Genomic DNA, 15,383 nt, shown 5'->3' on the forward strand with positions numbered 1-15,383 from the left:
CTTCTTTTGATTTATAGGGTTCATTATGAACCCTACTGAAAAAGGTTTGAAACTTTTATTAAAGCTTTTACAATATTGTATAAAAATAGAGTGCAATAAAGATTTTATAGCTAATTATGTAATCTAAAAAACAGGAAGGAATTAAACTTTTGGGCTCTGAGAAGGTTAGTATGCATTTCTTGCACCTGCTTTTACCGATGCAGATGTTTTCCCATTAATTTAAAAGCATGTCACTTGCTAAGTGGCTATTATGGTGATGCAATACAGTTACCAATTATAACACACAAGTCACTTTTAATGCCTTTGGATTCATAATATTTAAGGGTAAAAAGCCCTTTGTTGTTCCTATTGTACAGATGGAAGATGAAGATGCTTAAGGCTATGTAGTCATTCTCTGGGTGGCATGGCCTTTGTATGAGGGTCCAAAGTCAATGCTTTACCTAGTGAGCCATGGGAGAAATCAATGTGAATTTTAAGGGAAAGAGCAAGCCGTTTCTTCTCATATGCTTTATATAGCACCAATAATCTATTAAGATTCTGATTTAAGTCACACACCTGCTGGTCTAAAAGCCTTATCAATGAGAAAATATACCAGTAAGGGGAGCTTACCAGGTTTTACAACAATTATTTTTTTTTTAAAGAAAAACCCAAAACAAAATGAAAGAATGGGATAGCTGCTTCCCTTGCCCTCCAGTCTGTTGCTTTCCTTATAAAAGGACAGTGAGAAATCTGAGATTTACCGGTATTTTATTTTAAACAGATACATGGTTTCTTTCAGTTAGATCATTACTTATGCAGGAAAAAGGAAGGAGTTGTCACTTTTTCAAGCACTGATAACTTGCTTAAGCAATTAAAATTGGGTTTTATTAATCTTGTTTTCCCAGTTTAATAATTTTGGCTTCTCATGTGCATTGAAAGAGAATCCTGACAAAGTGCAAGGGAATTGTCTAGGGCAAGAATGACCCACAAGCAGCTTGAAGGCAGCAGCTGACCTATGAGATTATTTGTCCAGCTTTCAGGACTACATGCAAGGAAGCAGCATCCACGATCCCACTACTTGGCTCTGCTTTCATGCTGTTTTCCTTCTCCCCTCCCCTGTTAGTTTCCTTTTGTGCTCTCTCTCTCACCTCCCTGCTTTATATAAATTGGATTTATAAAGTGCATATGTGATACTCATACTCTGAGCCCCTTAGTCAAAAAAGCATCCCACAAATTAGAATGAAGCTGGTCATCACTGTTCTATTTCTCTTTCCAGCCCCTCCCATTCAGTGGGTTCTGTAATGCTATGCTCTGAAGACACTTGTGCACCTCTTTCAGAGGTGCATGCAAACAGAAAGGGGGCAAGAGCAGGTTTTCCACAGAAATTGTTTACCTTTGGCAAAGAAGTCATCTACATGACCCATCTTATTTTTTTAAAGAGCAGTGAACGGAGTCAACACAAGAACGTGGAAAGAAAGTCACCCGAGACACGTATTTCTTTTATTACGCTTCCTACACTAATCATATCCAAAAGAGCATGTTCCATTGTCAGCTCAGAGAATGGTCTGCTGGCACACGCAGTGATGCATTTCTGATGAATCTCTATCCTTGGAAGCTGTCCAGGTGAGAGCCTGTTGGGAATTATATATAAGCTGCTCTGAGCCCTTTGTAGGCAAGGTGAGACTTAATAAAACAAAATAAGTGCCTTTAAAATCAGGAATTATTCTAATCAATATATGTGTATTGATTATGAATGATATCATAGTGGAAGGATGCTTCATTTTAATTTATTATATAAAAGGAAGATGGGAAGAAATGTGTTTATTCAGAGAAGTTACATCCTGCTAAGACCCTGAGAGGCTCTCAAAGCAGCTTGCAAAGGACTTGCACAATACAATCACACTCAAGTGTAGCATCAGAAACATAAATAGACATAGCAGGATAACAGCTATTTTTGTATTTCCAGACATGGGGAATTGACCATTCTGTTTTTAAATTTCCGATAGACTGGTATAACCTGAAACTTGTACAACACCCAATAGAGCCTTGTTTGAATGTATGCTACGTCCTCTCATACTCCCACATGCAGACAGATGGCTTCCCCACCATGCTTTGTTTACTGTTGAACTAGATAAAACAGCACATACATGCATACATACATAATTTTCTTTGTATGTTGCCTTTCCATAGTTCAAACCATGCTCAAGGCAGCTTTCAACATGAAAAATAAACATAATGACAACATAAAAGCTGGAGAACCAAAAGGCTTGCACACCATTTTGTGACCTTTTGATAGGCCATTGGAATTTATTTTATAGGCAAACAGCTTTTCTTTTTCTTTTTTGGCTTTTTGTATAAGTAGCGTGGTGTCACATGGTGCCATGATTATCCAAGCAACGTTACCTGCCCTCCTTGGGCTTCGCTGGTGTTTCCCTTTGATCACCAAACCTCTGAGGCATGGGAATAGGTCAAGTAGCTAGAACTCACTCAGCCCATGATGGCGGGAAGTCTTGTCCTGCTGGAAGTTGCCAGGCAACTGGTTTTCCTGAGGACCTTGAGCAAAGAAAATTGAGGTGAGCAGCTGGAACTCCCTCATCTTAAGAGGGAGGCAAGTCTCCCCTTGCTGGCAAAAAATAAGTCAAAAACAGTAAATTCCGTTTGGGTTTCTGGTAGTACAGTTCTACTGGTTTGCAGAAAGCCACTTTTTAATTGTAGATATTGATATTCAACAGTTTCTCTTGTTCCCTTGCCTCACGAATCTATTTTTAATTGTTTATTGTAGTAATCTGAGTACTGTATTGTCTCCATTGCAGCAAGCTTACTTCATGATGCCTCACTTTGAGATGAAAAGCACTTTAGTGAAAACTATCCATATAGCATAAGACTTGGTAGAATTAAAGCATTTGAAGTTTTTCACTTAGTGACTACTGACATTTTCTGGGAGGCTTGGGTATTATTTATAGTAATATTAACAGTGAGAGGCACTGAAGGTAGGCCAGTATTTGTGGCACTATAACGTTGCTATTGCTATTTCAATATTGTATTAAGGCCCAATGGCTCATATTTAGATCGCAGCCAATATTGCTAGGCTGATACAGATGTAAAGGAAGAAACAATGTCTCTGAAAGCATGATATAAAAAAGGCAGTAATAAAAGTAGGCAACACTAACAGCAACCCTGTGCAATTTTACTCTGAAGTTAATTACCATTTAGTTCAACAGGGTTTGTTTCCAGGTAAGTGGCATAGCATTTCCACCCAAGTATGTCATCAGGTGGTGAGAAGAAAATGTATTATTTTGTTTCTTTATATTTCTAGCCCGCCCTTAATCATAAATGATCTATGGTTAGGGCACAATAAAACATTTAAAAACCTTAATAATACCATAAAGAAAGAGCAGTTAACAAATCAATACCGAGAGCTACCACAGAAATAACTATATCTTAACACAGTCTGGATAGTAATACTTAACAAATGCCTGACCAAATAAGTGTATCTTCACGTTGCTGGGAACAAAACCAAATAAGAGATGGCATATTCCAAGAGGGAGGCCATTCCACAAATGGGGTGTCACCACTGAGAAGGCCTCCCATGTCACCACATAAAAAATCTCACCTAGCAGTGGAGCATCAAGGTCTCCTCTCAACTATGATGGGGTACATTTCTGCACTTCTTTAAAAGCAGAAACTAATGTTGGGATGTTGGGGAAACAAATCTCCAGTTTCAAATATTCATGTCACTGGACAGACATTCAAAGATTTCCAAATTTGAATTTCGAATCAGAGATTTGATGACTACAGCTTGGGACATTTTTCTAGTTTGGGGTGTAACTTCAGTGTTTGGGAGGGTCTGTATGTATCATTGCTTAAATTTTGGTGAGAAGCCCTGAATTTTTGTCTCCACAAGTATTTTCTGAAATACACACACACACACACACACACACACAACATCAATTAAGTCCCAAAAGTCTTCAAACCCAGCCCATCTACTCCACATCGGATGTAAGATGACATCAGATGTAGACTACGAAATGCCCCTCTATGAGAATTCTAGCTATTCCCTCTTTATTTGTATCCCAGTGCCAATTAAAAACATTTCTTATTTAGATGCACAATTCAAAAATGTGCTTATAACTTGTTTGTATCCTTGTAATAGTTGCTTGTTAGTTTCAGTACAGGGGTATTGACTGTTGGTGGTTGCTCTCTATGTTTTCATTTTTTTCTGTTTTGTTATTTATTAAAGTTAGCTAACTTGGAAGTTGCATTGTGGAGCTAAATGGTGTACAGCGGTATCTCGATTTAAGAACAGCCCTGTTTACGAACTATTCTGTTTACAAACTCAGCAAAACCGGAAGTAGTGTCCTGGTTTGCAAACTTTACCTCGGTCTAAGAATGCAATCCGAATGGTGGAAGGGCACTAGCAGTGGGAGGCCTCATTAGGGAAAGCAGCCCTCGGTTTAAGAACGGTTTCGGTTTAAGAACGGACTAAGTTCGTAAACCGAGGTACCACTGTAATACAAAATTGTAATTTAGGTATACTACCCCAAAGTCAGGTTGCTGATTTCAGGCAATTATTATTTTATTATTCATTAAGTTTATATACCGCCCTTTATCCAAAGCTCACAGGGCAGTTTACAGCATAATTATCCAGAAGTAACAACCTGAACTGAGCAACTGCAAAGGGCTATCCCAATTCACTCTAGATCTGTGAGATATATATTAAAAGAAAGAACAGACTGCTATTATGCATGTTCTGTATTATACTGATTTTTATGCTTATAACACAAATGAGAGGAAACTAATTCGGTGAGGCAGGGTGTTCAGCTCAGCAATCATTAAGCCGGATAATCAGGTATTACAAGAAGTGAGTGAAAAGCTGAAGAGTAGCCTTTCCAGATTTCTCAGGACTCAAAACACTTCCAGTTGTGGCTGACACCATTTGTCATGGCTAGTGTTTGCATGTGTCCCATTTTTAAGCTTAGGCTTTAACAAGCGTGATAGATCAAAGGTGTGCATGGACTAGAGCAGGGGTCACCAACGTAAGTCCCATGGGCCGGAAGCAGCTCGTGTGCTGCGCTAAATCAGCGCGGCGTGGGGACTCACTTCTGCGACACTGGAAATCGCGTCTGCATACGTGCAGATGCCAAAAATCATGGGCGTGTGTGTGATCCAGCCCACAGAGGGACTGATCCAGCCCAGGCAAGATATACCTTGCCGACTCCTGGTCTAGAGTAATGTCTTTAACAACTAAACTAAAGTTGTTTGCACCAGGTGATCATTCTATATCTGTACCGCTAGATGCATGCTCAGGCTATCCACAAGTTCAAGAACTCTGCATGATTGAGATTTCCAAACATGTGGAGAATCTATGTGTGTACAAGTGTTTGTGCATCTTGTTTTCTTTCAGCATAGATATGGGGTGGGGGACAGTGGGCATGGTAATATTGGGAGCAGCCGGACTAGACAGATGAGATCCTGCTCACCACTTTCGTATGGTTCCTACCAGTGCCATTTTTCTAGAAAAAGTGGTGCCGGAACTCACCATGAACTCACCCTTGTTCTCTTATAATGGCAATGGCACCTACTTGATAGGTGCCAGAACTGAGTTCCTGTGAGTTCCAGCTGAAAAAAGCCCTGGTTCCTACACACAGGAGGAACAAGTGAATAGGGCTCCTGTTTCTTGTGTCAAGTAGACTGTTGAGATATGGAGTTGTGTTCAGTAGATTTGGTGTGCAGGATTCAACTAATGCGTCATTCTTGTGGAAACCTTTGCAAGGACATCTGCTAGAGCAATGTGATTTCCCCCACTTCTATGCATGCACCTTCTGCAATTGCCTTTGGATAGTGTGAAAAGCATGGAAGAGGAGATGGGAATCGTTCTGTCTGGCAACCTGATTTTTTTTGTGCTGACAGAACGATTACCATAGCTCTATACTGCACAGTATTGAACTCCTCCCACTGAAATGAATAACCCTAAGTTAAGTCATGTCCATTAATTTAAATGGGTCTAATTCTGAGTAGGAGTAGCATTTGATGCCACCCAAAGTTATTATGTCTTATATAAAATCATAGAGTTTGAGGGGACCTTTTAGGCCTTCTGGTCCAAGCCTTGCTCAGTGAAGGAACCACAGAGCTGCAGCCTCTGCTTAAAAATGTTCACTGAGGGACAGCCCACATCCTTTTAAGTAATTCACTCCATTATCAAAGTACTCTAATTGTCCAGAAGTTGTTCCTAATGTTCACTCAAAATCTACCCTCCTGTAACTTAAGCCCACTAGATCTAGTCCTGCCTTCTTGGGCAACAGAGAAGTCATTGTTTCTAAGTAAAAGTTCCTCGGATATTGGAAGAGTGCTATTACGTACCCCCTCCGTCTTCTCTTCTGCATGCTAAACATACTTAACTTTTTCAACCTTTCCTCAAAGGACTTGCTTTCCAACTTGCTTACAATCTCAATTTCCCTTCTCTGAACCTGTTTTAATTTGTATATACACTTTTTAAAGTGTAACAGTCAGAAACGGGCATGCTACTCCCAATGAGGCATAGCTGCTGCACAATAAGGTAGAACTATTACTTCCTGTGACTTGAGAACTATAGTTCTATTAATGCAGCCTAAAATTTCATTATCTGCCATGTTCACCTTAATAATAATCAATAATAAATTTTTATTTATACCCTGCCCTTCCCGGTTCAGAAACCTGGGCTCAGGGCGGCTAACAACAAATTTAAAAAACTTAATTGTAATACAACATAAAAGCAGCATAAAATACAATATAAAAGCATGAATAACAATAAAATTCAAAGTTCAAAAATCAGTTTGGGGGGAAATCCATCCAATAAACATTACCTGTAGATAGTCACCAGGGCTAGCTGGCTAAAATAGCCCTACCTGGGCCAGCGAGGTGGCCAGGGGAGAATTAGCTGTGGGGTCCCAGAGCGGGTAATCTTCATAAAAAGGGGAGGGGGGAAGAGAAGGGAAATAAAAAATCAAACTGAGTTCAAATTAAAGGCCAGGTGGAATAGCTCTGTCTTACAGGCCCGGCGGAAGGAGGTTAAGTCCTGTAGGGCCCTAGTCTTGTAGGACAGAGCATTCCACCAGGTCGGAGTGATCACTGAAAAGGCCTTGGCCCTGGTGGAGGATAGTCTGACTTCCTTAGGGCCCGGGACCTCTAAACTATGGTTATTATTCATTATGATTATGATCAGTTACAATCCTGGTATCCTTTTCTCATGTACTATTGCCATACCATATTCCCCATCCTATACTTGCACATTTGACTGCCACCCCACCATGCAGAATTTTGCATGATTTGTCCCTATTGAATGTTACTTGCTGCAGTTTCAGCCCAGTTTCAGCCCAGTTCTGCAAAATTCATTTTGAATTTAATTCCTGCTAATTACAGATGAAAGGCTAGGGTCTGACAAATCACAAATTAACAAGTCACTACAACTGAATTGTATTCCAGCATTCTTCAAGAAATGAAATGTGAAATTGTTTGTCTTCTAATAATGTTATGCACAGCCCAATCTCCAAGTGGTAAGGTACTTTAGGGGTGTCAGCACATGCTCTGGATTTGGTTTCATTAGAATGAAGGTCACTGGAGACTACAGTCTTCATGAGATACTGTATGACTGAATGAGCGTAAAATGAAAGGACTTCACCACATTAACACTGCAAGACATCTAGCTCCCCCATAAGGGTTCTAAACCTCCTCTCCCAAACCCCATTCCTTTGGATTCTGCACAGAAAGGAAGTCAAATCTCTCTGTGCCTTCCCAGCTACTAGCTTCAGATGAAACTGGTCAAAAACAGAAAACCTTACCATGAAAACCATATCCCTTAAATTCACTACAATTATATTTTGCAAATTATGTAATTTTTGAAATTGCAGTTTCATTTAACAGATCAGTTTACAACTGAGTGTTAGATTGACACAAATTCACAGCTGCTTCTGATAATACTTGTTGCTTTCACAGGAGGGCACTCACAAATCACTCCCATGAAAAAACATGGTAGACATTCTGTGCCACAGATATGATTATGATTTGTTCTGAGATTTGCAACTTCCTTCTGGATGTGTGAATTGTATTGGTGTTATTATACCTTTGGGTATAGGGTGGCATAGAAATAAAATTAATAATACAATAAAAAATACTGTTTTTGTCAGGGAAATTACTCTCCTATTACCGGTATTAGAAAAGGTGATATTGGGACTCAGCAGTCAACAGATGTGGTAACATGATACCACTGTACACTAGTGAGGTTTTATATCAAGACTTTGAAAAACCCAAGAGCATAAAATATTAAAAAACCTAGTGTGATACTGCTAGACAGGTAGGACAGGAGAGATGGAAATGGGATCCATTGTGAATATGCCTCACTCATTCCTCAACCAACAGAAACCTAATTTTGCCCTCTAACAGATTTTATCTGGGATGGTGTTTATGCAAGAATTGTAGTACAATCAAGGCAAAACTCAATTATGCTTATTGTAGTTCAATCCAACAAATTTGCAGTGCTGGATGATGTATGCTACGAGTTAGACGATCTAAGTCGTTGGTTTTTTTTTAACAGAAGACAATTTACAACATGCAACATCTCCTCCAGGCTGTCATTGCTTATTGCTGCAAAGATCCCACCATGACTTTGCTGAAACCAATTTTACAGGATTTTGCAACATGTCAAGCAATATCCTGAAAAAGCAAAAACAAGTACAGTACTGTACCTAGAACAATGACTAAGCCTTTTACAGTAGATTAAGGAGCATAAGACTATCAGTGGCTACTAGTCATGTTGGCTATGTTCTACCTCCACTGTCAGAGGCTGTATGCTTCTGAATGCCAGTTGCTGGGAATTACAGTACTAGCAAAGGATGATTGTGAGCAACACCATGGGAAGGGGCTTTCAGCTATCCCAAACCCCTGCTTTCAGAAGCCTTGCAAGAGCAGGGGCTGCAAGCAGCATCATGAGAGGGTCTGTTTGGATTTCTCCATGGGAGGGGTTTCAAGGAACAATGGTGAAACTCTCAAGCTCTCTTGTTGTTTCTGCTGTTATGCTATTATATTTGTAGCACTGAAATGTTCTTTGTATGATGCTTTATAGGCTATTATAGTGCTGTTTTATTATTATGAAATTGTTTTTGTGATTGTCATTTTTGAGACATACTGCTTCTCTTTTTCTTGTAAGTTGCTTTGTGCATGATTTTTGTGTGTGCAAAGGGGGCATAAAAATTAAATTATTATTATGCTGCTGCACTCAGGCCCTGCTCATAGGCTCCCTATAGGCATCTCGTTTGCCATGAAGATAACAGGGTACTGGACTAGATGAGTCTTTGGCCTGATCTAGCTAGGCTGTTCTTTTGAATTAAATTTCAGTGTAACTATTGCTCAGAAATCCATTCCACTCCAGAGACACCCTCTAACTCCAGTGCTCATACCAGTTTATTTTATTTTATTTTATTAAAATGCTAAATCAAGCATACAACAAAATAATCACAGAAAACAGGTATTAAAATATCAAAGCAGAGACTGGGGGGCGGGCGGCAGTGGCGGCAGCGGAGACATCAGTAATACACTCCAGACTTTCAATATAATACAAACTATAACAAGTTATACAAATAAAAACACCATTCCTTATTTTCAGGGGGTGTGGTGGGTTTCCATCGCACCTTCATCTGTGAACCTCGGCACGTATTCTTACTCTATTGTTTTATCCACAGCTCATACCAGTTTTAAACCTGTATCTGAATCTTATTTGAATTAATAGTTTATTCATCAACAGGGCACTTGCGACTTCCTGCCTCATAACTTCAAAGGATAATAGTTTGTCTATTTCCCATGTCAACAACATTTGAGCGATTACTAAAATGTCCCCATCATGTTATTTCTTACTTGTCATTTTAAAGTGCAATTCTCCTTCAAAGTTAAATTAGCTGGAACAGAAGCATTCTAGTAAATTCCATTTTTTATTATTTCAGCAAGCCTACCTAAACATATAATCTATTTCCGCAGAGGTGTGCCTGAATTTATTATGCATTGAATGCTGAAGATGCACCTCTTCACTCTGGCCTTTAAGAGATACAGTATATTATTAAGGACCCACCCTATTCCTGGCTGTAATCTGTTTTAAATTGTTTTTAATATTGCACTGTCAAACCACGGTAAGCTGCCTTGGGACCTTATGGTGAAGTGCAAGTAAGAAATTTAAATCATCATCTATACATTTTGCAGAGTAGTGTGTTCGCTCTGCGTTTGGACACCTCATAAGATGTTGTAACCTAAATTTGCATGGTTATTGAGATCAAGGAGTGGATTTTCATCTGTGAGGATGCAACTGCCTGCCATTTTGAATCAAGAAGGTGGACCAAAACTTTCAAAACTGCACTGATTTTTTGTTTATTAGAATTCCAGAGCAATGCAAGTTATGAGGGTGCTAGTAATAACAACATTGGTTTTAGGTGTTTTACTGTTTTTGTTTTATTGTTATTTGTACACTTGTTTTAAGTTTTTATTTTATTGTTTTTTAAATTTTATTATGTATACTAAATTGATTAAATGATTTATAAATCCAGCGGCAGACTTGGGGCTCTCAAATTTCTGTGGTGCCCTGTGCAATGCTAAAATTTGGTCCGCCCGTTCTACATTATTGTTGCAGCAACCCTTGCAATGTCAGTGCCCAGTGCAACTAAACTGGTAGCAGTTACAGGTAGGTAGCCGTGTTGGTCTGCCATAGTCAAAACAAAATAATAATAAAAAATTCCTTCCAGTAGCACCTTAGAGACCAACTAAGTTTGTTCTTCGTAGCGTTACCCTAAAACCGCCTCTTAACTATTGTTCTAAATACAAACACATATTTTCTGAATTACAGAGAATTAGGCAGAATGGGTGCAATTAGGAACTAGGAAAGCGAGGACACACCCTTTTTCATCCTGGGAGGCCCATTTTATATTACAGTTATAAAGCTATTGATGCTGGATCAAGGTTGCCGCCGTAGGCAGCAATAAGACGGAATTTGCAGTTGTTGCTCCAGAAAAAACCAACGGCCTATAAACCACCTAAGAATCTGTACTTAAATACTATATACCACAAACAAAACACATCCCTTGGGGAAGTTGCACACCCCCCAGAATGATGTCTTAAATCACGGGAATATTGTTAAGCAATGCAGTTATTAATGTTATTACAAATGTTCAAAAAACGCAGCGGCAAATGATAAACAATAACGGAATCTTCCTTTCGCCATGAAAGAAATCGCAGAGGCAGTACCAGGCCGAGGCCTGAAAGCCGCATCCTTTGACCCGGAGCGACTGCCTCCGCTCCCGTATAGCGGGGTGGACAGGCTCGGCTGCCATTCCACGCCGCGCGGAGAGGCAAAAGCTCTCTGCACGTGCTCAGAGGCGCGACTCGCCTTTTGCCCTCCTCGCGTGACACCGAACGAGAGACCCCGACACGGAGAAGAGGAGGAGGGGGAAGAGCCGGAGGTGGGGGGCGGCAAGAGAAGCAAGTAACATGTTGGGTCATGTGGCTGCGTCACGTGAAAGGGGAGTCAGGCCCAGCAGCAGCAGCAGCAGGACCGAGAGACAGAGACACAGACAGGCTCTGGACTCCGGGCTTGTTGGGGAGGAGCAACGGCAGGCAGACGGGGCTGGCGGGGCGGAAGCCACACAGGACGAGCTCTAGTGGCTGCCGCCGGCGCTGCCTGTTTAGTCTGCTGCGCCCTGGACGGAGGTAAGGAATTGGCCTGTGTGTGTGTGTGTGTGTGTGTGTGTGTCCCATTTTCTTTTAACTGCATCCACCCACCCTATTAGCTGCTATGTGGAAACTGGATCTCTCTCTCTCTCTTTTCTTTCTTCTTCTCTCTTCCCCCTCCTCCAATTGCATTCCCTCCTGGCGGTATTATTCTCCCTTCCCCGCGGGAGGAGGATGCAGGATCTCTGTGTATGGGCGGGAGAACCTCGCCAGGGCTGATGTTGGTGCCTATAAAATCCTGCCCGTCTCCCCTCCCATGTCAGATCAGATGCTCCGGCTGCTTGTGAATGTTGAGGTATTTTATTTGTTTGTTTTCCTCTCGCGATGGAGCAGGGCTGCTTCTCGCTCGGCAAGAGATTTCGTGTGGCTTTATTTTCATTTCCTCTATTATATTCATTATATTATTATTATTATTTTTTAAAGGAGAGGGTGGGGGAGAAGAGCGTGGGACCTCTGAAAGCAGCAAAAATACAGGCTGCCCAGAGGTGGGGTGGAGGCGATTGGGGTCGGGGTGGTGGCTGTGGCGGGTGGGTGGGTGGGTGAGTGGGAAGGTGGCTGTGTGTTGTTGTGTCATGCAAGGAGCCAGGCGGCTTCTGGTTTGTGGTTCTTTTGTTCTGATGGACCACCTGATTTTGCTCCCCTTCAGGGTGCGCTGTTTTTGTCTACAGTCTTTCCTGCCAACTAGCCAGCCATCTAGGAGGTTATGTAGGAAAGGAGGCAGTGACTGGAATGGAGCCCCTTGTTTTGCTTGTGGTGTAGGTTTGCAGCAAAACCACCCCTCTCTCCTCTTCTCAAACCCCTTCCCTGTGCTTCCTTCCTATATGTCACACCATTGAAGGAATTTTGATTTTTTGAACCTTCCTGTGTAATATAGCTTGCTGGGTGGAATATACAGCACTGCTAAAGATGGATCTGGCAGTAGCTGCCAGCATTCAGGACAGAAGAAAGGAGGAGAAACAGCATTAGTTGTCTGAAAAATACTGATGTCATTTACCTGTAGTGCTGGACTTATGGCTAAGTCTTGTTTTGATCTGGATGTGTTTCACTTCTGACAAATGATGCTAATTTCTGCACAATTTGAACATGGGATCACTAAACATTTTACCTAAAAACTTAGGAGATAGGGAACAAGTAATCAATAAGGTCCTGGGAAGAAGATTCTGTTAGCTTTCTCTGTTGCTACAACTAATCAGACAGTGTGATAACTTTCTCAGCTCTAGGTTAATAGGCAATATCTCCAGCCCTGTCATTTTCTTTCTAACCCTTGTTTATTTCAAATAAAAAGGAGAGTTGGTGATGGGCTTGCCAGGTTACCCCCACCATAGCTGGTACATATATCTGTGTTTAATCTTGCAAAGTGCAGGAATAGTTTTGACTAGGTAGGCAATAGGATGTAAAGGGTCATCTGATGAGAACTGTTGGCCATACAACTGTATGTTGTGCAGCATGTTTCACTGGCAGGTTCATTTTATCATGCTGAAATTTGTCTGCCCAAGCCATCCCTTTCTTAAGCCACATGCTGTGCTCTCAAATGAGAGGCTTTGGTGTTTGTATTCTGATAGGGTTTGCAACATCAAAAACCAGACACTGGCAAAATTAGTTTTAAATGCCAGCCTTTGCAAGACAAGTTTGTGAAGCGGAAGATGCTGAACTAAAAGCTCCTCATGCTCCCCCATCCCTTCCACTTAATCAGATTTAAATGGATGGCATCAAAATAAGAAAAGTAGCCCTACCATTTGGTTGCAAGCTCTGAAAATTATTTCATGTTCACGATTCTTCTGATGAGGTTCCTAGAGTTTTTCTAGTTTTACTAATATTTCATTTACATTGATCTTTTATTTAAATAAAAATAATTTAAAAAATAAGATTAGGTTTATTCATCATAGTTTTGCATTAACCCCAGGTGAGAACTAGAATAGCATATTGATTAAGAATCAGCTGTGGGCTAGGACAGTCCCAGTTCACATCTCACCTCTGCTATCAACTTAGCAGACAACTGAGCTACATTTCAGGCTCAGAGTGTTCTCTGTGTTCTAATAATACTGTTGTTCACTGAGCTAGAAAATGTGCTATTTAAATATATTGGTATTATAGTAGTAATAATAATGACTGTATTATTATTGATGTAGATCAAAGTTGGGTCTCCAGCTATTTTTGGACTACAGTTCCCATCACCCCTGAACACTGGTCCTGCTAGCTAGGGATGATGGGAGTTGTAGTCCAACAACAACTGGAGACCCAACTTTGGAAAACCCCAATCTAGAAAAATAGAGAAAGAGGGAATTGCGGGAATATTTACTGCATTGCGCCCTAAGTATAATGTCCTAAGTAAAATCATAAGAGGGTGACCGTGTAGCCACAACAACATGGGACAGAGAACTTCTCCGCTGTAAAGGATTAGGTAGAAGACAGTTAATGTGCTGTTGGGACAAGGTGGGTTGTGGGTGGCAATATTGCAATCTAGACCCAGAGGGCATGTTTTCCAGGTCAGTACCCTGATATTAGTGGGTGGAATTGGGGAAAGTGAAACTTGGACGTGTAGCAGGCAGAACGTACTACCCTTCTGAGTAGGCAAAGGCAGAAAGCAAGGCTTCTAGAAGCAGATATGGCCAGTGCAGAGGTATTGTTCTGTCTACCAACTGGAGAAGCTGATGTTGCACACCTCTGTTCTCCCACACGAGAAGAGGTATCTGAGGCCTAAACACACACAGTCCTTAGTAGTTCTGTAGGCTGTGTCCCAACCTCACAACACAGTGTTCCTGGTTTAGGTCCATGGCATGCTATGATTGTATCCAGTGTATTTTTATTTTATTTTATTTTGCCTGCCTGTGACAGCCATAGTTCTCCTCACCTTTCTTCCCCCTTACCCTATATGGAGTGGGCAGTTCTTGACATGTAGCAGGAATTATTTAAGCAGAGTTTTCATTGAAACAAATAAAAACTTTTATTAAGCTTAAACTAAACTTCTTCTTAAAAATAGATCACATATAGAATACAGGCTCTTCTCTATACAGGCATACACTCTGAAACTAGTCACCACAGTTAAGGTAAGTAACTCACACAGCACTGAAAGACAGTTACAGACTAGAATGGCAGTTACATCTTAGAACGACAGTTATAGCAGTTAGGCATCAACAGCTGTTCTTGCTCTCATGGGTCTTTGTCACATGACAGTTCTATGCATGGTTGCCAGAGTCTCACGAGACTGAATTTCATATTACATATGGTGCATCTGCAAGCTAGTACCATAGTACAAGGGTGAGGCAATAGTCAGTGTGATCTGGCATTCCAATTAATATTCTTCTCACATGAATTCCTCTTGTATTGCCCTACAGCTGTGATTGGACTACAACTCTCATCACCTCTGTCTGGGGCTGATGGGAATTGTATTCCAAGAACAGCTGGAGGGCACCATGTTGGCTCCCCCTGCTCTATTGCAGCAGAAATAGGGAAATGCCTAGTTCAAAAGTTGCTATGTTAGGACCAAAGGAGCCTGACTTATAATGAGTCATAGCATTGGTTCATCTAGCTCAGTACAGTCGTACCTTGGCTCCGGAACACCTTGGGAATCGAACGGTCCGGGTCCCAAACGATTGAAAACTGGATGTGAGTGTTCTGGTTTTCGAACTTTTTTTGGAAGCTTCTGTTATTGTTTCCGGCGC

General features: G+C 41.0%; 1 protein-coding gene across 3 annotated transcripts in view; it reads left to right on the plus strand.

Annotated features, from left to right (window-relative positions):
* The first annotated feature begins 11,492 nt into the window (after positions 1–11,492).
* TULP4 (TUB like protein 4) overlaps positions 11,493–15,383 on the plus strand; it is a 93,765-nt gene continuing 89,874 nt past the window's right edge. The window contains exon 1 of one of the 3 annotated variants that reach the window (XM_033144089.1): positions 11,493–11,700. The gene's annotated coding sequence lies outside the window, so the exon portion shown is untranslated. Of the gene's footprint in view, positions 11,701–11,823; positions 12,017–15,383 lie in introns of those variants that run through there. The other 2 variants (XM_033144087.1, XM_033144088.1) reach the window with 2 other exon arrangements.

The sequence above is a fragment of the Lacerta agilis genome, chromosome 3, assembly GCF_009819535.1.
Source record: "Lacerta agilis isolate rLacAgi1 chromosome 3, rLacAgi1.pri, whole genome shotgun sequence".
Classification (NCBI taxonomy): domain Eukaryota; kingdom Metazoa; phylum Chordata; class Lepidosauria; order Squamata; family Lacertidae; genus Lacerta; species Lacerta agilis.